Raw genomic sequence first — 23881 nt, 5'->3', positions numbered from 1 at the left:
AATGTTGACTCTCCGGAGGTTATTTCTTACTTGAATACTGAACTTTTGGAATGGGAGGGTGATTTGGTTGTGATGGGTGATTTTAACTGCATTTTAGGTAAAAAAATTGATACTACAAATGCATTTGCCCGATCGAGGATGGTTCAGGTTAGGGATGCGCTTAAGGATTTAATGCATATTCACCAACTGGAGGATGCCTGGAGAATATTGTTTCCTACAAAGCCTGGATTTACTTTTTACTCTCATCCTCACAAACAATATTCTAGGATAGATATGATTTTTGTTACAGGTCGGCTCCTGACTAATGCCCATATGTCCGTATGTCCTAAAATAACCTCGGATCATAATCCTATACTATTGACTATACATTTTGGCTTATCTAGACAAATTCAATGTAGAGAAATATCATTCCCCCGGCATTTGCTTAGTAACCCAGATTTTATTGACCATATACACTCCACATTAAGATAATATATTTCTAATAATCGTAATACTTCTTCTCCCGCGGTGGTATGGGACTGTTTAAAAGCTGTGGTTAGAGGTGCCACTACTCAGTTTATTGCTAGGCAAAACAGATTTAATAATATTCAAATAAATAATGAACGTCGGCAAATTTCTGAATTGGAGTTGCAACATGCTCGTGCAATTGCGATAAAAGATAGTAGTGAATCTTTAATCTATGCTCAGATTATCGCAGTGAGAGCTAAATTGATTAGAGGGATGAAGGATAAGGTTGCTAATAGTTTTATTAAGTTTAGATCTTTGCAATATGAATATGGCGAGAGGGTCGGGAAAGTATTGGCTTATCAATTAGCTGATCGTAAGGCTAAATTACATATTAAGAGTATCAAAGGGCTAGACGGCACTACATATACGAAAACTGAGGATATTGTAGAACAGTTTAGGATTTTTTATGATACCTTATATAAACAATCTGGCAGTCCTAATAAGTCGATAGTTAGGGAGTACCTAGGAGAAAGTGGTTTAATATCTCTGGAGCCATCTCAAACCTTGAAATTGGAGAAAAGTGCAGATTTGGAGGAGCTGAATTTAGCAATTAGCTCTCTGTCTAACGGTAAGGCAGCGGGTGAGGACATAATTCCTCTTGAGTTCTATAAAATTTTTAGGGATACCCTGATGCCAATTTTTCTCGAGTTGATCAATGATATACTTCAGGGTGGGGAGGCTCCCCCCTCATGGAATCGTACTAATATTATGGTCTTTCTCAAAAAGGGCAAACCGGCAAATGAACTGGGCTCATACCGGCCGATTTCTCTTATTAACACGGACGCGAAAATTTATGCGAAACTTCTTGCTTCACGTCTCTCTTTGTATATACATCGGTTGGTGTCAGATGAACAACATGGCTTTGTTCCAGGAAGGGAAACAGTAACCCATATTAATACTGCCTATGCGGCTTTTGATATTGCTAGTCAAGAGGGTCACCAGATAGGTATGCTAATGCTGGACGCCGAGAAGGCTTTCGATCAAATAGCCTGGGGATTTCTTTGGAGCACTATGCTTTCTTTAGGCCTCGGTCGAGGGTTTGTCTCGGCGGTCCAGCAATTATACCTTAGTCCATCAGCTGTTATCAAAATCAATGGGTGTACATCTAGTTTGGTTTTGATGCAGAGGGGTACGCGTTAGGGTTGTCCGCTCTCCCCATTATTGTTTGCCCTATACATTGAACCTTTTATTAGACATCTATTACAAAATATCTCTATTGCACCGGTAATACTTAATGGAATAACTTTAAAAGTTACGGCATATGCAGATGATATTGCCGTGTTTACCACTAATCCTGAAACAGCAATTAATGCTATTATGCAAGCAGCTGAATATTTCGGCTCTTTTTCGGGGTATAAGCTCAATATTAATAAAACACAATTGATTCTTAACTACGAGACTTTATCTCCAATACCTTTTCTGGGGTTAACTAACTCGGCTACGTATTTGGGGGTCTGTATTAGCGGCCGTATAAAGGATTTTATGCTCCTAAATTATGAACCGTTACTTAATAAAACTTTAGCGGATTTACGGAGATGGCATAAATTGCCTCTAACTATTTATGGAAGATGCAATGTCGTAAAAATGAATATCCTGCCGAAATTTTTATATCTTTTTCGATCCATTCCGTTAAGAGTCCCAATGTCATTCTTCAAATGGCTTGATTCAGCCATTGGTAGTTTTATTTGGGATTTTCGCAAATCCAGAAGAGCACTTAAATACATAAAAATGGCATACGAGCAAGGTGGTTTCCTTCTTCCTGATTTTAAAACTTACTTTTGGTCAGCTTTCCTTAATCGGATTCAGAGCTTACTTTTGGGACCATACGCAACCAAAACATGGTTAGCATATCAGCTTGCTGTTGGCTTTAATACAGGGTTTCTTTTACATAGTATGTCGGATCCTAATTACTTTAAGAGAGTGCGTTTTAAGATAGTTAAACATATTTACTATATCTGGCGTGATATTGTTAAAAATTTTGTCATACCAGAGGTACATGAACTTATTGTTTTATGGGGAAATCCTTGTTTCCCGGATATATTTTCAGACTCAACATTCCGGCTGTGGTCTCAGTCGGGTTTAATAGGGTTGGGGCAGTTATATGATGATTATGGGTTTAGATCATTTGCTTCTATACAAGAGGAATTTGGATTATCCCATAAAATGTTTTTTAAATATTTACAAATTAGGGATTATTTTTTACATAGGAAGGGCCTGTTTACTCTACCTGAAATTACAGAGCTAGTGCGTGCTGTTTATAGGATTTCTGGCCAGGGCCAGATTGGGAAAATCTATAAGAGTTTCCGATCTGTTAGTGAAAGCGATGGCTCGCTGATAGCGACCAAACTTTCTTCGTTGTTTCATGCAGATATTAACACTGATGAAATTAGTGATTCCATGGCCACAATCAACTCGGCTGTTATCTCAATTAATTTGAAATTGCAACATCATCGCACTATCTTTATGTTATATTATACTCCGAATGTTATTTCTAAATGGACTACAGAACAGGCCTCAGTAAAATCATTTTGTCCTAAATGTAAGGAATATGCGGCGGATCTTAGACATATGCTTATAAAATGCCCTGCTCTTACGTTATTCTGGCATGATATTGGAAATGCTATTAATAAGCTAGCTAGTAAGGATATACAATTAACGGAGAAGGAAATTGTTTTGGGCATGGTTTCGGATTCAGGCCCTCTGCCGGCCCCATTGATCTCAATTTGTATTATTACTGCTCGGCTCTGTATTGCCCGCGCTTGGATTGACCCACTTTGCCCCAAGATTACTGATTTTGGGGTATTATTAAGAGGGGTGTATGAAATGGAATCCGCAGTGGCTAAAGCTCGGGGTACTCGCTTCAAGGTCAAATTTGGAAGGATCTGGTCTAGTTTACAATGGGATTAATTGGAGAGGAAGGAGAGGGGGTTCTCCCGTAGCTGGGGTATCCGGCTTGTCTCTCTGGATTTTTTTTTTTTCTTTGTTATATGTATTGTTTTCCTGTGCCCACAATTTCAATTTGTGGTATTTAGGAATGCTTTGCTCTGATTCTCTGATTTGATTGGATGTTTCTTATGTGCCGTATATGTTACTCAGATTTGTGCTGAATATATGTGACATAAAATCAATAAAATATGTTTAAAAAAAAAAAAGAGGAGTAGAATAGTAGAGAGTGAGTGGTAGAGAATAGTAGAGAGTGAGTAGTAGAGAGAGTAGTAGGGAGTAGTAGAGCAGTAGAGAGTGAGTAGTAGAGAGTGAGTAGTAGAGAGAGTAGTAGGGAGTAGTAGAGAGTGAGGAGTAGAGAGTGGGTAGTAGAGAGTAGTAGAGAGTGAGTAGTGGAGAGTGAGTAGTAGAGAGTTAGCAGTAGAGAGTGAATAGTAGAGAGTGAGTAGTAGAGAGAGAGTAGTAGAGAGTGAGTAGTAGAGAGTAGTAGAGTGAGTAGAAGAGAGTGAGTAGTAGAGAGAGAGAAGTAGAGAGTAATAGAGAGTGAGTAGTAGAGTAGCAGAGAATGAGTTTTAGAGAGTAGTAGAGAGTAGTAGAGTGAGTAGTAGAGAGTAGTAGAGAGTGAGTAGTAGAGAGTGAATAGTAGTGAGTATTAGTAGAGAGTAGTAGAGAAAGAGAAGTAGAGAGTGAGTAGTAGAGAGTGAGTAGTAGAGAGTAGTAGCGAGTGAGTAGTAGAGAGTGAGTAGTAGAGAGTAGTAGAGAGTGAGTAGTAGAGAGTGAGTAGTAGTGAGAGAGTAGTAGAGAGTGAGTAGTAGAGTAGTAGAGAGTGAGTGGTAGAGAGTAGTAGAAAGTAGTAGAGTATGTAGTAGAGAGTAGTAGAGAGTGAGTAGTAGAAAGTGAATAGTAGAGAGGAGTAGAGAGTGAGCAATAGAGAGAGTAGTAGTAGAGAGTGAGTAGTAAAGAGTAGTAAAGCGTGAGTAGTAGAGTGTGAGTAGTAGAGAGTGAATAGTAGAGAGTAGTAGCGAGTGAGTAATAGAGAGTAGTAGAGAGTGAGTAGTAGAGAGTAGTAGAGAGTGAGTAGTAGAGAGTGAGTAGTAGAGAGTAGTAGAGTAGTAGAGAGTGAGTAGTAGAGCGTAGTAGAGAGTGAGTAGTAGAGAGTGAGTAGTAAAGAGAGAAGTAGTAGAGTTTAGTAGAGAGTGAGTAGTAGAGTAGTAGAGAGTAGTCAGTCAGTGTCAGTCAGTGTCAGTCAGTCAGTGTCAGTCAGTCAGTCAATGTCAGTCAATCAGTGTCAGTCAGTGTCAGTCAATCAGTGCCAGTCAGTTTCAGTCAGTCAGTGTCAGTCAGTCAGTGTCAGTCAGTCAGTCTCAGTCAATCAGTGTCACTCAGTCAGTTTCAGTCAACCAGTGTCAGTCAGTATCAGTGTCAGTCAATCAGTGTCAGTCAGTATCAATCAGTCAGTGTCAGCCAGTCAGTGTCAGTCATTCAGTGTCAGCTAGAGCAGCTCTGCTGACCTGGTTCTCTGGCTCTAAAGCAGCTCTGTTGACCTGGTTCTCTCTCTCTAAAACAGCTCTGCTGACCTGGTTTCTCTGGCTCTACAGCAGGTCTGCTGACCTGGTTCTCTGGCTCTAGAGCAGCTCTGCTGACCTAGTTCTTAGGCTACAGAGCAGCGCGGCTGATCTGGTTCTCTGGCTCTACAACAGCCCTGCTGACCTGGTTCTCTGGCTCTAAAGCAGCTCTGCTGACCCGGTTCTATGGCTCTAAAGCAGTTCTGCTGACATGGTTCTCTTTCTCTAGAGCAGCTCTGCTGACCTGGTTCTCTCCCTCTAGAGCAGCTCTGCTGACCTGGTTTTCTCCCTCTAAAGCAGCTCTACTGACCTGGTTTCTCTGGCTCTAGAGCAGCTCTGCTGACCTGGTTCTTAGGCTTCAGAGCAGCTCTGCTGACCTGGTTCTCTGGCTCAAGAGCAGCTCTGCTGACCTGGTTCTATGGCTCTAAAGCAGCTCTGCTGACTTGGTTCTATGGCTCTAGAGCAGCTCAGCTGACCTGGTTCTCTGGCTCTAAAGCAGCTCTGCTGACCTGGTTCCCTGGCTCTAAAGCATCTCTACTGGCCTGGTTCTCTGGCTCTGAAGCAGGTCTGCTGTCCTGGTTCTCTCCCTCTAAAGCAGCTCTGCTGACCTGGTTTCTCTGGCTCTACAGCAGCTCTGCTGACCTGGTTCTCTGGCTCTAGAACAGCTCTGCTGACCTAGTTCTTAGGCTCTAGAGCAGCTCTGCTGCCCTGGTTCTCTGGCTCTACAGCAGCTCTGCTGACCTGGTTTTCTTCATTCACGATGCACGCACCCGACTTTGCGAAAATATATTTAAAAATAATATAAGTTATTATAAGTACAAATATATTTTTTTTATGAATATCTTACATAATCTCTTGCCCTAATATGTATATTAAAGACACATACATATTATTTTGGAACATAACATTTTTTTGTGGGAGTCGCGCACCCAGCGCACCCCAGTACGTATATGATGTCACGGGGGACCTGCAACCGCGCAAACATCTCGTATCGTAATGCGCATGTGTCACAAATGTGCGGGAGCAGGAGTCACGGACTGGTCGCATACCAATAGCGCACATCACGTGATATTAAATGTATATGATGTAACTAAAAAAACGCAGCCATCGCACACCATACGCGGATCCTTCATGGCTTTTCTAAAATGGCGGCGAGAATGCGCGCACCCACCGTGATGTGTACGCTTTGAGAGCGCGACTCCGAAAATAATTGGATTTTTTAAAAAAAAGTAAATAATATAAATATATTCAAATAAAAAATGAAAACAAGAAAATTAATCAATATTTCAGTTTTAATTTTTTTTATTTTTTGTGTGCAATTTTCAGAAAAATATATAATGTTATTTAATGAATAAATTATTTATGAATAAACAGTTAAAAAACTGTAGAAAATCAGTACAAAAAAATAGGTATAACTACTATCACACTTAAAAATTAGCATTTAAATAACCTTTGAAATTCACTGAAAAAAACCATAGGTTTCAGAGACGTTATAGTTAGAAATTAGCATTTAAAAAGCCTTAGAAATTCACAGAAATAACCATAGGTTTCAGGGGTGTTATAGTTAGCTGGCCATTTCATTTGCACAAAACCATAGAAATTCCTCCGTTATAGTTAGTTCTGCTAACTATAACTCGCGCGCCCGCAATGCACTGCTGATGATGTCACATATTGCATCATTCATGACATGGTCAGTGACATCACTGATGACATCACTGATGACTTCTCAAATGACATCACTGATGACATCATCGATGTGACAATCTGATACACCTCATCGTACACTAGCATAACCTTTCATCACTCACTAAAATTCAGAGTACCATATTTGAAACCATTGACACACCAATACTAGTTACTACATACCCACTCACTGATTCCTAAGTCTACACAAACAACTAACCACTCAACAACAGAATCATTTATACATGCAGTCACTAATTAATAGAACACTATCAAATGCACTTATACACATATATAGACATTGACACATCAGCAGTCATCTTAGTCGTTTATGCAGTCATCCTACTCACACATGAAAAATCAGAGCACGAAGGAATTACTAATATTTTGACAGAAAAATTAAAAACAAAATTAGATTCTTTGGAAAAATCTATATCTAAGACTGCTGGTTTAGAAAAGAATTTATATGTATGTGAAAACTGTCGGGTAATTTTACGGTGTAATTTGGATGTGGAAAAAGGTTTAGTAAATGGAGAAATGGGAAAAGTTGTTGATTTTGTTAACTATCAAAATAGAGATGAATTGAATTTGATCAGATTGAAGAGGTGAAACAGATTGTACGTTGTTCTGTTCGTTTTTTGCTTTTTAAAGACTTGTATGTTCGTAGGAAACATTTTCCTCTTTCTTTAGCATATGCGGTGACCATTCAAAAATCTCAAGGTTTAAGTGTAGGCAGTGCTTTGGTGAACATTGGAAGTACCGTGTTTAAGGAGGGCATAGCATATGTTCCATTGTCCCAAGTCAGAACTTTGTCTGGATTGTATTTGATTGATTTTGATGAGAGTTAAGAAGACTGTATGCTCCCAACTTAGGTGAATATCCTGTATATTAAAAGCGTGTAGTATGTCGAAAACGAGCATATGAGAAACTCTGTAGTGAGGTTGGAAATAGGAAAAAAATCAAGAGAATGTTGAGGTCCGAGCGCACAAGTACGATCCGTACCGCCCGGCCGAATACACAACCGCATGTAAAAGGCCCCATACGGAGCGAACGCTGTAGCCTACATGTACACGGGTAAACTTGTGCCCGAATACGAGTCGTACAGCCCCCCTCACCCCGCACATGTCAGCACCGTACCCCCGTATGTCAGCACCGTACCCCCCCTCCGCACCGTACCCCAACACCGTAGCTCAGCCCCGCACCTGTACGCACCATACCCCAACACCATAGCACAGCCCGTACCTGTACGCACCGTACCCCAAAACCGTAGCCCAGCCCCGTACCTGTACGCACTGTACCCCAACACCGTAGCACAGCCCCGCACCTGTACGCACCGTACCCCAACACCATAGCCCAGCCCCGTACCTGTACGCACCCTACCCCAACACTGTAGCACAGCCCGCACCTGTACGTGCTGCACCCCAACACCGTAGCACAGCCCGCACCTGTATGCGCCGCACCCAAACACCATAGCACAGCCCCGTACCTGTACGCACCGTACCCCAACACCGTAGCACAGCCCGCACCTGTACGCACCGCACCCCAACACCGTAGCACAGCCCCGCACCTGTACGCGCTGCACCCCAACACTGTAGCACAGCCCCGTACCTGTACGCACCGTACCCCAACACCGTAGCACAGCCCGCACCTGTATGCGCCGCACCCCAACACCGCAGCATAGCCCGCACCTGTATGCGCCGCACCCCAACACCGCAGCACAGCCCCGCACCTGTACGCACCGTACCCCAACACCGTACCCCAGCACCCTCACCCAGCATCGCATATGTACAGACCGTACATACGCGAAAAAGGCTCGTACAGAACCAGGACACTGTAAAACAGCCCAAGGAGGGTCAGTTCGACTCGCACAACACCAAAAAACATGTCAACATGACTAAATACATCTCTATGACTGACCTGCCACATCCAAACAGGCAAACAGAGGACCAAATCACAACCACCTCTTATAACACACCCATCACAAATTCAAACACAGCCACACCCACAAATGGAACAATAAAAAGGGCCCACACACACAACCCATGAGCCATTGCAACAGACCCACAGAAACCACAGACAAACAACTGCACCTTACTCACACCTTAACTACACCTTCACTTACACACCTTCACACAACCTCCTTCACAAACACCCCCTCTTCACCTTCACACACACCGTCACATTCACACCCATACACCCACAACCATCCACACCCACACCATGCCCACTGACAAGAATCCAAAGTTCACAACGGCGGAGCTGGAGCTCCTTGTCAACGAAGTCATCAGAGTCGAGCCACAGCTGTTTGGAACATTGGTCAGACAGACCAACATAGCCCAAAAAAACCAGCCTGTGGCAGAGGATCGTCGATAAGGTGAATGCTGTTGCGCCCATCCGAAGGACCAGGCATGAATGCCAAGCCAGGTGGTACGATCTGCGCAGGGCAGTCAAGAGGAAATTGAACGAGGAATACACCCAGAGTATCATCACTGGAGGCGGGCTGCCCCGCAGACCCGTACATTACCATCCCTGGGAGGAGAAGGTGATGGCCACTCTTCCGCCGGTGGGAGTACACGGAGTCGAAGGAGTCGCAAAGCCTGGTGAGTACACAAACAACTCACGTAACATGGGGGGAATGGCATCCACACCCCAACTACAACAAATACACTCACCTACCCCCAAGCCCTCACCGCACACAACCACACCCTAAAAACCACGCTCAAGCCACTAACGTCTCCATGCCCCATTCACAAATAAAGGCAATGCCATGTCCCAGGCCACACCAACCACAAACCCCAGACTGGATGTCCGGGATGCTGGGAGGGTGGGGCTCACACAACACATTGTGCAACTCAGAATCAGACACCAATACCCACAGCCCATATGGCCTAGGTACATACCCATGCACCATGCCCAATGCACAGGGACTGGCAAAGTAATGACAAGGTAGCTGACACTTGGCCCTGCTGTAGGCAGCACAAGGCCCTCCTGTGACCACTGTGCACTCAAACAACAACTCCACTAGCTCACATACCCAGCACAGGAACTCACATACACTGTCATGCCAGCATGAACCATGAGGGGACAGACACATCACCTGGGAGACCCAATCACAAATCACACTACACACAACAGCAGGCCTGGTCACACACCCCCCCCTCACACAAGCACACACCCCCGGGTCAGGCAACGGATTTACCCACTCTCACAATGGACATGTGACACAACAAGACCAATCCATAGCCAAATAAGCATCCCAGCCAAAAATCTACTGCCAAACACTCAGGAGCACATACCAATCTGTCCCCCGCAACATACCCATCCCCAAGTGTACATTGAGAGGAATGCTAGGCACATCCAACCACCTGGAGGAACTGTGACTACTTGAATATGTATGAAACATGGATGTGGCATGAAACAGCATTAACATTGTCTCTCTCTCACACACAGGGCAACGTCATCGACCTCCCCCCAACAATGGGGGGAACAATCACAGTCCCAGGCTCAGCGTGAAGATGATCCCACCGGCAGCGACGACTCTCACCACTCCGTGGATGACCCCGACCAACCTGGCCCCTCTGGTGCCCAAGCCCCTGCAACACCTGCGTCAGGTACATCTGTGCCAACGCCCACCCCCATTCCTGCCACATCCCAGGAGACACCCAGGAGCCCTGCTCGCACCGAACAACACAGCCAGTCTGACCAGGAGGGACAAAGTTCTCCAGGCACCCAGGAGGAGGCAGACGACCACGCTAATGCCATCCCTCAGGGGTCCCGTAGACCCGATGTGCCCACAACGGCGGGCCAGGCTTGTGTGGGCAGGGGTGGTGGGAGTGGAGGCAGGCGGAGGCGATAGAACCTGACCAGCCAGCTGAGGGAACCGGTATGGCACACATGCGCCACATCCTGCACACATATCGGCGTGACACCAGGGGCATCAGCCAGGTTGTGTCGAGCCTCACAGACATCAAGGGGACCCTCGACAAGATGAAGAACCTGCAGGCCGAGCAACATGCCAGTCAACAACAACACCAAGGACGGATGGAGGCAAGACTGGCTGAGATCCTGGCGGTGCAAACGGACATGAGCCGTTCACTCCGTCGGATTGCCGACAACATGGGCAACCCTCCCTGTGACACCAGGTGAAGACCAGCACCAGCCACAAGGAGGGAGGAGGAGGAGGAGGATTCCTCCGATGGAGCATCACAGACATCGTCAAGGCCTGCATCTGAGGGTCCCCGGAGGAAGGTGGGTCATCCACGGAAAAGACCGTGAGAGTCAGCGGACCATCCACATCTCCCAGGTCACCTGGCCTGGCACCTGGCCCTCTGGCGCAACAGCACCACCTCACCCAATGACATTCTCTGCCACATGGACTTGCTGGTCACAGTCTGACCAGTGATGACCAACACTGTGGTCTGAACTCTGATGAATCCAACTGACAAGGATGCCATCTCCCCCTGTGAACTTTGGATTCAATGCACCCGGTAGAGCACCTTACTTCATTCACCAAAAGACTTACCCCACCAAAAATAAATACTTAATTTTGTCATGAGATGTTGCTGTCATTTGGCATTATTCACCAACATATGTGTGTGTAAATGTCAAACTATGCCTGAGTGTTGAACTAACTCCACACATCCATACCCTGGGATCGGAGTCTGGTACAGGACACACATGGGCCACAATGTATCATTCAATGCAGACATGGAGCACAATTCTCACCTGTGATGGCCTTAAGCTGCTGAGGGGGTGCCAGGGAAACTGTGAGGACACACCTATTTGGAAGAGTAACATTAAGGCGTAGAGGTCATGCCTCATTTGGAGGTGCCCGGGGAGGGAGTCCCAGGTATGTGTTCCCAGGTGGGAGAACTATGTCCTGCACGCAGGAGTACGGTGGATCAGAAGAATGGTGGCCAGGTCAAGGTTGGATGCACGGAGATTGCACTACGGGGTCTCGGATGACAGTGGTACAAGGTTGGTTTTGGGTCAGGGTTGTGGCCTGCCTCCTGAGTGTGGGTGAGGAGTCTGAAGGTCAACCTGCAGCACACAGTGATCTATTGCAGCTATCTCTGCTGGACGGTGATGTGGCTGGGGCGCGGGATGTAGACGCTGAGGTGTGCAGATGCAGTCTGGATGTGGACAAGTGTCCCTGGATTTTGGATGTGGCTGCTCCGTAGAGGGCAGGGCAGTATTTGACACGGATGTTGTCGTGGACCTGGGGGATGGTCTGTCTTACCTTGGAGTGGATCTATCTGGGGATCATGTGCATAATGCTGAGGGTGTTGCAGTGTGAGGTACAGATGCTGGTGATTACCATGGCAAATTAGAGCAAGCAATCCATGATGCACAACATCTTGTGTGCGTGGACACTGGGTGCCTGTGTGGGGCTTCTGTGGGTGGGACACAAGCAGTTGACCCAGCTGTAAGGGGACAATCCTCAGATGTTGACCTCAGTCCTGTAAAAGTCCAGCCTCAGGTGGCTGCTGTTCTGCCATTCATCTACGGATCCCATGCAATCTTGAATATTGGAACTGGAAATGTCTGCGTCCTTGGTTAGGGTGAGCGCCTGGCTGTCAATGGCATACGAGTTGATGATGAGGTCGTGTGCGCATGTGATGGTGGATAGGGGGGTCCTGGACACATTGTAGATTGACACGCTGAAAGATGATACCTGTGCCATGTGCCTCACGACAAAAGCATACTACATGCAGAAGCCTTGAGTCCCACTCCCATGGCCTTGCAGTGGTACAGATCCGGTGGGGAGTAGGAGGGACATGACCTGGTGGGTGTGACAGGTCCTGGAAGGCGTGGCAGCGCTGTGTAGGCAGTCGGAGTTGCACACTCATCATGCAAAGGTGTTGTGTGTGCTCTCAGTGCATGCCTGAGAGCAGGCGGGAGATGTGTGGATGGACCTTGCTTGGAGGGTAGTGTGATGTGGGTCATGCAAGGACCTGAGGGTCGTTCAGACGGTCCAGCCTTTGGTACCGCGTGGCCGCAACTGTGGCACAGACAAGCCGAAGACAGCCAAATGAATGTGTTGAGGGAGGAAGGGAGGAGCACCTTTGAAATGTGTGTGTTGTCAAATCTGGAAACTACGTGTGCCCTTGCTGCAGTGGCTGCAACAGAAGGCGGCATATCCTGGGAATTATGCCACAATATCCACACAAAGACTAGGATGTCAGAAAGGACTACTGCAACAGGTGTATGTCAAGGAAGGAGTTACCGGTTTGCAATGGCACACCCAGAGACAAAGTATGCACAATCACCAAAGATGACTGACACCGGATCATGAAACTGAAGGCCGAGCTGCGCACAGGAAACACACCCCAGAAGGTGTTGATGGCCCGTGGGGGGGAATAACATGCCAAAACACATACACAGCCATGGACATAATGCACAATAGAGAATCAAATACATGAAGAACAGCATGCAGGATGCTAATCTACACATAGACTCATATGCACAAAACTTGACAACCATGCCAGAGATGCCGCATGCACAGTGGCAAGAGACCTGCATTGACAGAGATGAGGCACCTTGGAGGCTGAGGAACACCTTTATTACTCAGGCTCACACCTATGCAAAAGCATCAACATTAACAGACTCACAGGTCTATTGGATTAACATGTGGGACCTAAACCGGACACCCCCTTTGCACCACAGATGCTGTAAATCCATTGTACTGGCACATAAGTGAAGGGGTTGAGCCAAACATCCCCTGCTGCACACGGAGAGGCTGCAATTTCCCATTGAGCATCATATGGGGATGTCCTGCAATATGTCTACCTGTAGCCTCCCGTAAGTTTCAGAGGGAAGTTTTACACACATTGATGCCTTCATCACAAACCACAATCCCATAACAGATGACTGTCACGAAGTGTGACTATCAATTCATGGGAGTCATGCCACATGTCATGTGCCCCATAGTGAGTCGACATGTATGCATAGTAACATAACCTGCACAGGAGCAGTGCCCCCACATTACAAACAACTACCACACCCAAAAAGCCCTGCTGCAATCCTTTCCCAAAGGAGAATTTCCACCATGTCCATGCATGTAATGCTGATTCAGCACACGTTACATTACTCATGAGAAATAGCAGGAGCACAACGATGCCACGAGCAGACAGCATGCGCAACTACCTGGGGATGAGAGACACACAAGAAGTCAGGAAAAACATAGTCATCCGCATGCATGGTCATGTACTCTACATGAATAAGGTTGACCACATGCCAGTTGTCAATTGAGTGTGTCAGCTAAAATGTGTGGAATGACATCAGCACTCGAGTGACACATCAGCACACATCTCAAAGTCACTTAGCATACAGTCAGCTGGACACACACATTGCAACACATGCCACACAAGGCTCAAAGCGTGCACACTCAGACCCAGGGACTCACCATTATGAGAAGAAGTTGCGTATGAGCTGACTCCGGATGTCCTCCTCCTCCTCACTTGCCTCATGACCAAGGCCGTCATCCTCCACGGGTGGATGTTCCTGCTCATCGGGATCCAGGATGAGTGGCACAGCTTTCTCCACTGCCATGTTGTGCAGCATGCAGCACACAAGGAAGATTTTGCAGACCTTCACAGGTGCATATGGGAGGGACCCGCCGGTCTTGTGGGGGCACCGGAATCGGCTCTTCAGGAGGCCAAACGTCCTCTCAATCACTCGCCTGGTCTGCCCATGGGCGTTGTTGTAATGGTGATCTGCAGCTCTTCTGGGGTTGCAGAGAGGTGTCACCAGCCATGGCATGTTGGGATAGCCAGAGTCCCCTACATGGAAACATCATGTAAAGAAGTGGGTCAGGAGATGCCGTCACATACTAAGATACAGCAGAATACTGGACAAACAGAGTCTACTCACCAACAAGACATGCTCGTTCGTTGTGCAGCTGCAGCATCATTTCTGGCACCCTGCTACGCCTCATGATGTAGGCATCGTGTGCTGACCCTGGAAAACGTGCACAGACATGGGAAATCACCATGTTAGCAAGACACACCACAAGGGCATTAATGGAGTGGTAATATTTATGGTTACGGAAGGCTACCGCCTGTGGTGGTACCAAAGCCACATGTGTCCCATCAATGGACCCATGGACCCAATTACATGGGGCATCCCTCCCAGGGCATAGAACTCACCCTTGATACCTGTCAACTGCTCACGAGTTGGAAAATGGATGAATTCATCCAGGTGCTCCAACATGGCTTCTAAAACATCATGCAGGACACGGCTGAACATGGTCTGAGACATGCCACCCACATCAGCTATGGTCAATTGAAACGTACCGGTGGCAAAGAAATGTAGGGCTGCCATCACCTTCATCTTGGGGGTCAGCGCAGTCGGATAACTGAGTCGCGGTTGGAGGTGTGGTGCCAGCCTGTTTGTGAGGTCCACAATTAACCATTTGGGGAATCGGTAGCGGCGTATGCAGTCACGTTCCCTCATGGCAGCCAAGTTTGGCATTGGTCGGGGGAGAGGCGGTGCCCTGCAGAAAATTGGAAGGAATAACAAAGATTGAGTACATTACTACACCAAAGTCAATGAACTGAGCACATGTTCAACAGCTAATACACATATGCCACATACAGAGTCTGGTCTGTGCAATACATCCTGCACACGTATGCCAGCCAGGTGATACTCCTACCAAGAGCCAGCTACAAACATGGATTGCCAAGGTCTACATGACATGCCATGAAAGTAGCTGTGGGCCAGTGTGAGTGAACAGCCAGACACATTACAGGAGTGACATACATCCACATATGTGCATTTAAAGGATGTCATCTCATACAGACAGCTGCCGGCAAGCTAGACGCACAGGCCACATGTCATGGAAAAAGGACAGACCACACACCTTGCCATGAAGGGGTTCATGTCAAATATGATCACACTGACATTGAGACTACGCAGATATGTCCTAAGCTCGCAAGTCCCTGTTGGATGCATACAGACACACGTCACGTGTTATTCCACATGTGTCCTGGTGTGCGTAATAGTGTGACATGGGCATCTACACACAGACACATGTTGGATGCAGCTACAGCAGATGCCGTTGACGGAACACCAACAGCAAGATCATGGGAACACATGACACACACATGACATAGTCACATTGTGGCACGCTGGTAGTGAGATGTCAGGTGTCATCATCCGTGTACCTGGCATCAGGGGACATTTGCGGGTGTTGGGGACTGTGCCATGCCAGTGATGCCGTGCTTTACAAGTTTGAAATACATGCACACATATAAAAGGTGTGAAGGGGAAGTGTGCCACACGGTGCCCCATCACACATGACATGTGTACACAGGTCATCACACAACTATTGGGTTAAAACATGAGGAGACATGTGCCAGCTCACTGCTGGCACACCTAGGCCCTACACATGATGCACTGCACTGACAATGACTTGATGTCCATCCTTGTGCGAGTCATACACCTCCATTCCTTTCCTGTGCGCCTCCTATCACCAGTGTATGCTGTGAAACTCACCGTACACACGCTCTGAGGGCGTGTGTACGGTCGTATCACAATATGGGGTTTGGGTAGGAGTACGAGTGTGTGCAAGGACCGTACACACGTACGTGTACACACTGGTCCTATCCCCATGGTAGTGTTGGCGTAGGCGTACGCCATAGAGATACGGCTCGTACCTGCGTATGTACGGCCCGTAGCACTATGGCGTAAGCCTACGGCAACACTACCATAGTGCTATGGGCCCTACACACGCGGGTATGGCCCGTAGCACTAGGGTAGTGTTGGCGTAGGCGTACGCCATAGAGATACGGCTCGTACCCGCGTATGTACGGCCCGTAGCACTATGGCGTAAGCCTACGGCAACACTACCATAGTGCTATGGGCCCTACACACGCGGGTACGGCCCGTAGCACTAGGGTAGTGTTGGCGTAGGCGTACGCCATAGAGATACGGCTCGTACCCGCGTATGTACGGCCCGTAGCACTATGGCGTAAGCCTACGGCAACACTACCATAGTGCTACGGGCCCTACACACGCGGGTACGGCCCGAAGCACTAGGGTAGTCTTGGTGTAGGCGTACGCCATAGAGATACGGCTCGTACCTGCGTGTGTACGGCCCGTAGCACTATGGCGTAAGCCTACGGCAACACTACCATAGTGCTATGGGCCCTACACATGCGGATATGGCCCGTAGCACTAGGGTAGTGTTGGCGTAGGCGTACGCCATAGAGATACGGCTCGTACCCGCATATGTACGGCCCGTAGCACTATGGCGTAAGCCTACGGCAACACTACCATAGTGCTATGGGCCCTACACACGCGGGTACGGCCCGTAGCACTAGGGTAGTGTTGGCGTAGGCGTACGCCATAGAGATACGGCTCGTACCCGCGTATGTACGGCCCGTAGCACTATGGCGTAAGCCTACGGCAACACTACCATAGTGCTACGGGCCCTACACACGCGGGTACGGCCCGAAGCACTAGGGTAGTCTTGGTGTAGGCGTACGCCATAGAGATATGGCTCGTACCTGCGTATGTACCGCCCGTAGCACTATGGCGTAAGCCTACGGCAACACTACCATAGTGCTACGGGCCCTACACACGCGGGTACGGCCCGTAGCACTAGGGTAGTGTTGGCGTAGGAGTACGCCATAGAGATACAGCTCATACCCACGTATGTACGGCCCGTAGCCCTATGGCGTAAGCCTACGGCAACACTACCATAGTGCTATGGGCCCTACACACGTGGGTACGGCCCGTAGCACTAGGGTATTGTTGGCGTAGGTGTACGCCATAGAGATACGGGCCCTACACACGCGTGTACGGCCCGTATCACAATGGCATATGCCTACGGCAACACTACCAAAGTGATACGGGCCCTACACACGCGTGTACGGACCGTATCACTGAAGTAGTGGTGCCCTAGGGGTACGTGTGGAACGCACCGTACCTGTGTGTGGATAGTGAAATTACATAGGGGACACATGAGGGACAAGTATAAGGGCCTAAATGCATGCTGGTTGTCATGGAGACCGAGTTTCCAGTTCAAAATTTTTCATCACGTGGCCAGCAAAAGTGGTTGTTGACTTGACATCATGCTCAAATTTTGAACCATGCAAAGGCCCTCACTGGGGTAGGTTTAAAGGGATTGGAGGAAACGTAGGATGCAAATGAGATTGACCAATCACTCTGTACTCCTGTAAATGAAACTGCCCAGCAATGGAGATATAAGGCAGCCAGGACCCATGAGAGAGCACTTGCCTGCACAACCTTTCATTCCACACCACTGCCGCTGCCCGTGATTCCTCTGGCACCATGTCCAGGTCTGTGGAGAGGGCCCAGCCTTTCACCCAAGAGGAGAATGAGGCGTTGCTGGACGTCATCCTCCCACAGTACCCCTGCCTGTATGGGAGACCAGGGGAGCAGGTGAGTGCTGACTCCACTAGCTGTGACTGTGCCCCTTTTTTGTGTCTGTCACTTCTGGCATTGTGTCCAGGTGTGACAGACATGCAATGTTGTTCATGGTGGGTCCCAGGGGGGGAATGCCTTATGTCTCCCATGCAGAGCCTGATGTGGTTCATATCTGCACTCCTCACTTGCATTATGCTTACTGTGACAATCACTGCATGGTGCATGCCACATTCAGCCTGGCTAATCCTCTTGGGAATGTTGTTTCCATAGTCCTGATGTGATTCTGTGGTCCCCCCAGTGTGACAGGTGACTGTACCCACAGATGTGTGTGAGTAAGCCACATATTAGAACAAGCCCAATTGTTCTAATGTGTGTCTCTGTGACATGGAGCAGGTGTATTGATGTTGTCTCACTTTGTCATCCTCACAGGTAGCCACCTACACCAAGGGAGAGATTTGGAAGCGGGCCATCAGGGCCGTGAGGTCGGTGGAGGGTCGCAGTCGGCGCCTGGCCCAGGTGAGGAAACGCTGGCAGGATATCCGGTGCTGGACCAGGAGGATCACCCGGGTCCTGCTGGGGGACTCACCAGTGGGCAAGTACCGCGGGCGCCGGCGCCTGACCCACCAAATGAAGTGTGTCCTGGCGGTGGTCTTCCCTGACATGGATAGGCAGTTACAGGAGAAGCAGCAGCAGGAAGGGGGTAGGTACATGTGTGTTTGTTGTGTGTCACCAGCTTTTGGAAGTGCTCAGTCGCCTGGATACACTGCCAGGGTTTATATGTGCAGTGCATATCCTGTTCCCCAAAGTCAACCGGTCCTGTTCTTCCTCCCTTCCCCTCCTTGACATGTGTTCCCTGGTCTGTGTGTAGTCACTCTTGCACAAGGTAATCTAGGCTGGCAGTTAATCCAAGTGCCCAATGCTTGCAGCATCATGTGTGGGGGTGGTCTGTGACATGTGTTGGGACCTTGCCTGTGCCCTGTCCAGTTCAGTCATTTGGGGGTCCATGATTGTTGGCACTGATGCAGAGTCTCAACATAGGAGTGTGAGGCTTAAAATGAACTGCCTTGCAGCATGCATGACCGATGTTGTGGCCTCAGGGAGGGGGAGATATGCATAGTGCGGGGACGGTTGCTCCTGTTGCAATCAGATCTATCCAGGACCATGGAGCAGTGTGGCCACTACAGTCCCCTGAGACACCTTTTCCTAGGAATCATGTGTGTCATCCAACACTGTGAACATTCTCAGTGTCTTCAGCATAGGTTGGCCTCTGTGGCATTGTACCCTGGCCTAATTTGTATTTACGTAAAGTGTGCTACATGTGTACACTGTACAGGGTGACCCAATGTGGCTTGTGCATCCTCACACTGGCCAGTGCCTGTGTGTCTGTGTACAACTATCTGGTGATGGTTGTTTGTCAATAATATGTGTGGTCAGCCCCACGAGGGGTAGTTAGAGTGCAATTAGGATTTAATGGAGGCCATTTTTGTGATCCATGATTAAGAGGTGTAAGTCCTTCCTCTGTCTCAATCACATTGTCTCAGGTAGGGGGGTGTTTGTGCGGGCAAGACCTACATGTCCAAAGCTTATGTCTCCTTGCCAGGTCTGTCCTGTGTGTGATGATAGTCGGAAAAGACACTCAACAAGTATTGACCCAGTCATGTTGTGCAGGGTTTAATGTTTGTGCTTTGCAGCATGTGTCAAAAGTTAAAAGACATGGTTCCTGCTCATCCATTTTTGGCAACGGTGTGTGGTCCAGATGCTGTGCTCGACTGTCCACAGACACTAGCTTCTCTGTATAATTCGATATCAAGTTATTTGCTGTTGTGTCATGCTCTGCATTGTTTCAAAGTGGCATGGTGGGTCAACCAACTGTGTAGTGCAGGGCCTACATATGTGCGTAGTATTGTAGATGTTACTCATGATGCTTTTCATGCTATGCACTGTGACCTATGTAGTTTGGACTCATGTGTCATATGTATACAGGTGTCCCCAGCACACCCAGACATCCCCATGCACGCACCCCACCAGACACAGGCAGCACACCAACAGGGAAGGCCAAGCGCACACCTCCAGTCACGCACACACAGGAGGAAGTAGGCACACCCACTGGGTCGGGGGCAAACGGCAGCCACGCAGCCACAGTGGGAGTCCGCAGTCCTCATGACCCACTTCCTCCAAAACCACTCCCCTTAGCTCCCCTGCCCAACAGTCGGACAAAGAGTCCTTCATGGCCAGTCTGTCCCTCAGCCCCAGTGTGACACCACCCCGCAAGCGGTCGAGGAAGTCCCCGGGCAGGGGAGTTGAGTTCCCCCCTGTCCACACCCTTCCCCAGTAGCGCTGCAACCCATCCCTCCGACCCCCCCCTCCTTGGGGCCTGTGGTTCCTTCGGGTGCAGGGGAGACGCTGGCAGACCTTGCAACCGTGTGCAGCGCCATCCTAACCACCACCTTTGGCGCTGCCCCACCCCCTGTGGTGGAGGCGTCGTCCCTGCACCCACAACACCTACCCTTACCCCTCCTGTCCCTGCGGTGCCTGGTCCTTCCTCCCCACATGATGCCCCCCCCTGTGGATGGAAAGGAACTCTGAACTGTGCAGGCAAGCTAGGGGAGACGCGTCCCAATGTGTCCCCCCTTGAAATTCGCATATGGACTGGCCTATGGGCCTTGTATATAGTGTACATTTCAAAAACAATCTTTTTTTATGCTGAATAAAGCATGTTGTTTTTCATTTGCACACAAATGCTTTTCTGGTATTGCTGTTGGTGCTGCTGCTCCCTGAGTTGGGGTGGTGATAATGTGTTAGGTGTCTGGGAAATGTTGTAGTGTGCTGCTCATGGGGAGGACCCTGGTATCTGCGTGCCATCACAAGGTCTCTGCAAATAATCTTTGGTCATGTAAGCTCTTACTGTATGGTGACATTGTCCCAAGGAGTGTTCCTTCCTCTGTAGCACCTGACTTCTTCCCTGCAGGGTGTTTCCCAATTGTTGTGCTGACCTGTGTCTACATTTACTTGCTGTGTGAGGGATCCCTTCAACTTTGCCCATGCCTGCTCAGCAATGTCTCCGCCTGCATCGTCTGTGCCATCCTTGGTAGTCACTGTACTTGTGTATGGAGTATGTTGCCATGGCTTAATGTGGACATGGTCCCTTTTCCGCACTATGCATGTGTGTACTCCCAGCCTAGCACACATGTGTTACTTGTTCAGCAGGGTATTTGGGCACCTGACTGACAATTGTGGGCATTGTATCTGTGGGTACTCCACCCTTTTCCTTCCATGGGAGGCAACAACTTGTTGGCTGCCCCAGCACCTGTACATTCCTATCAGTCCTGGAATGCGGGTGACAGTGTGTGTTCCCTTAGGCACTCTTAGTTTAGTGGGGTTTCACATGAGGATACAGTCTTGTTGCATGATCTCAGTGTGTGTATTGTGCTGCCACCGCCAGGGGTGGGTATGCATGTGTAATTTGTCATCACACCCACATGTGGTGTGTCATGCAGTGGGGGAAGGACATCCATCCTCATGGGAGTGGGACACTACTGTCAGTGATGTGTTGTCTTGGCACTATCAACATAGTCGCACATTGTGGATGCCTTCATGCACCCATGGAGTTTTGCTAATGGGAGGATGATGTACACACCCCCATGTCTCTGTCCACTGCTGGGAGGCCTCTGCACCCACCCCTCATATGTCTGGGCACTGCTGGGAGTCCTCTGCACCCACCCCTCATATGTCTGGGCACTGCTGTGGGTCCTCTGCACCCACCCCTCATGTGTCTGGGCACTGCTGGGAGTGATAGGCACCCACCCCTCATCTGTCTGGGCACTGCTGGGAGTGATAGGCACACACCCCTCATATGTCTGGGCACTGCTGGGAGTCCTCTGCACCCACCCCTCATATGGCTGGGCACTGCTGGGAGTCCTCTGCACCCACCCCTCATATGTCTGGGCACTGCTGGGAGTGATAGGCACACACCCCTCATATATCTGGGCACTGCTGGGAGTCCTCTGCACCCACCCCTCATATGTCTGGGCACTGCTGGGAGTGATATGCACACACCCCTCATATGTCTGGGCACTGCTGGGAGTGATAGGCACCCACCCCTCATATGTCTGGGCACTGCTGGGGGTCCTCTGCACCCACCCCTCATGTGTCTGGGCACTGCTGGGAGTGATAGGCACCCACCTCTCATATGTCTGGGCACTGCTGGGAGTGATAGGCACACACCCCTCATATGTCTGGGCACTGCTGGGGGTGACATGCACCCACCCCTCATATGTCTGGGCACTGCTGGGAGTGATAGGCACCCACCCCTCATATGTCTCGGCACTGATGGGAGTCCTCTGCACCCACCCCTCATATGTCTGGGCACTGCTGGGAGTGATAGGCACCCACCCCTCATATGTCTGGGCACTGCTGGGAGTCCTCTGCACCCACCCCTCATATGTCTGGGCACTGCTGGCAGTGATAGGCACCCACCCCTCATATGTCTGGGCACTGCTGGGAGTCCTCTGCACCCACCCCTCATATGTCTGGGCACTGCTGGGGGTCCTCTGCACCCACCCCTCATGTGTCTGGGCACTGCTGGGAGTGATAGGCACCCACCCCTCATATGTCTGGGCACTGCTGGGAGTGATAGGCACACACCCCTCATATGTCTGGGCACTGCTGGGAGTCCTCTGCACCCACCCCTCATATGTCTGGGCACTGCTGGGAGTGATAGGCACCCACCCCTCATATGTCTGGGCACTGCTGGGAGTGATAGGCACACACCCCTCATATGTCTGGGCTCTGCTGGGAGTCCTATGCACCCACCCCTCATATGTCTGGGCACTGCTGGGAGTGATAGGCACCCACTCCTCATATGTCTGGGCACTGCTGGGAGTGATAGGCACCCACCCCTATGTCTCTGTCCACTGATGTGGATCGTAGCACGACAAACACGCTCTTCAGGCCTGGGTACTGGCCGTACCCCAAATGTTGGGGTGCCGTAGGGGTACGGCCTGTACCCAGGCCTTCAGAGCATGGGTACGGGTCATACCACGCGTACCCCTATGTCACCCCAACATTGGGGGTACGGCCCATACCCAGGCCTTCAGAGCGTGGGTACGGGTCGTACCACACGTACCCCTACGTCACCCCAACATTGGGGGTACGACCCGTACCCAGGCCTTCAGAGCAAGGGTACGGGTCACACCACGCATACCCCTATGTCACCCCAAGATTGATGGTACGGCCCGTACCCAGGCCTCAAGAGCGCGGGTACGGGTCGCACCACGCGTACCCCTACGTCACCCCAATAATGGTGGTACGGCCTGTACCCAGGCCTGAAGAGCGTGGGTACAGGTCGCACCACGCATACCCCTACGTCACCCCAAGAATGGTAGTACGGCCCGTACCCAGGCCTGAAGAGCATGGATACGGGCCGTACCACCATTGTTGGGGTGCCGTAGGGGTACGGCCCGTACCCAGGCCTACGGAATGTGGGTACGGGCCATACCACCATTGTTGGGGTGACGTAGGGGTAGGTGTGGTACGACCCATACCCACGCTCTTCAGGCCTGGGTACAGCCCGTACCCCCAATGTTGGGGTGACGTAGGGGTAGGCGTGGTACGACCCGTACCCACGCTCTTAAGGCGTGGGTACGGTGCGTATCACAATTGTTGTGGTGACGGGACGCGTCCACGTCCACTTCCGTTGTGGCGGGACGCAGGCCTTGGTGGACAAGCCCCCCCCCTGGAGAGACCAGTCCCTGGAGGTACGGTATGCACAGGGCATGTATACATTTTGCCTT

The sequence above is a fragment of the Triturus cristatus genome, chromosome 8 (assembly GCF_964204655.1).
Source record: "Triturus cristatus chromosome 8, aTriCri1.1, whole genome shotgun sequence".
In the NCBI taxonomy this organism is placed as follows: Eukaryota; Metazoa; Chordata; class Amphibia; order Caudata; family Salamandridae; genus Triturus; species Triturus cristatus.
The sequence above is the reverse complement of the archived record's forward strand: the minus strand, read 5'-3'. Positions refer to the sequence as shown.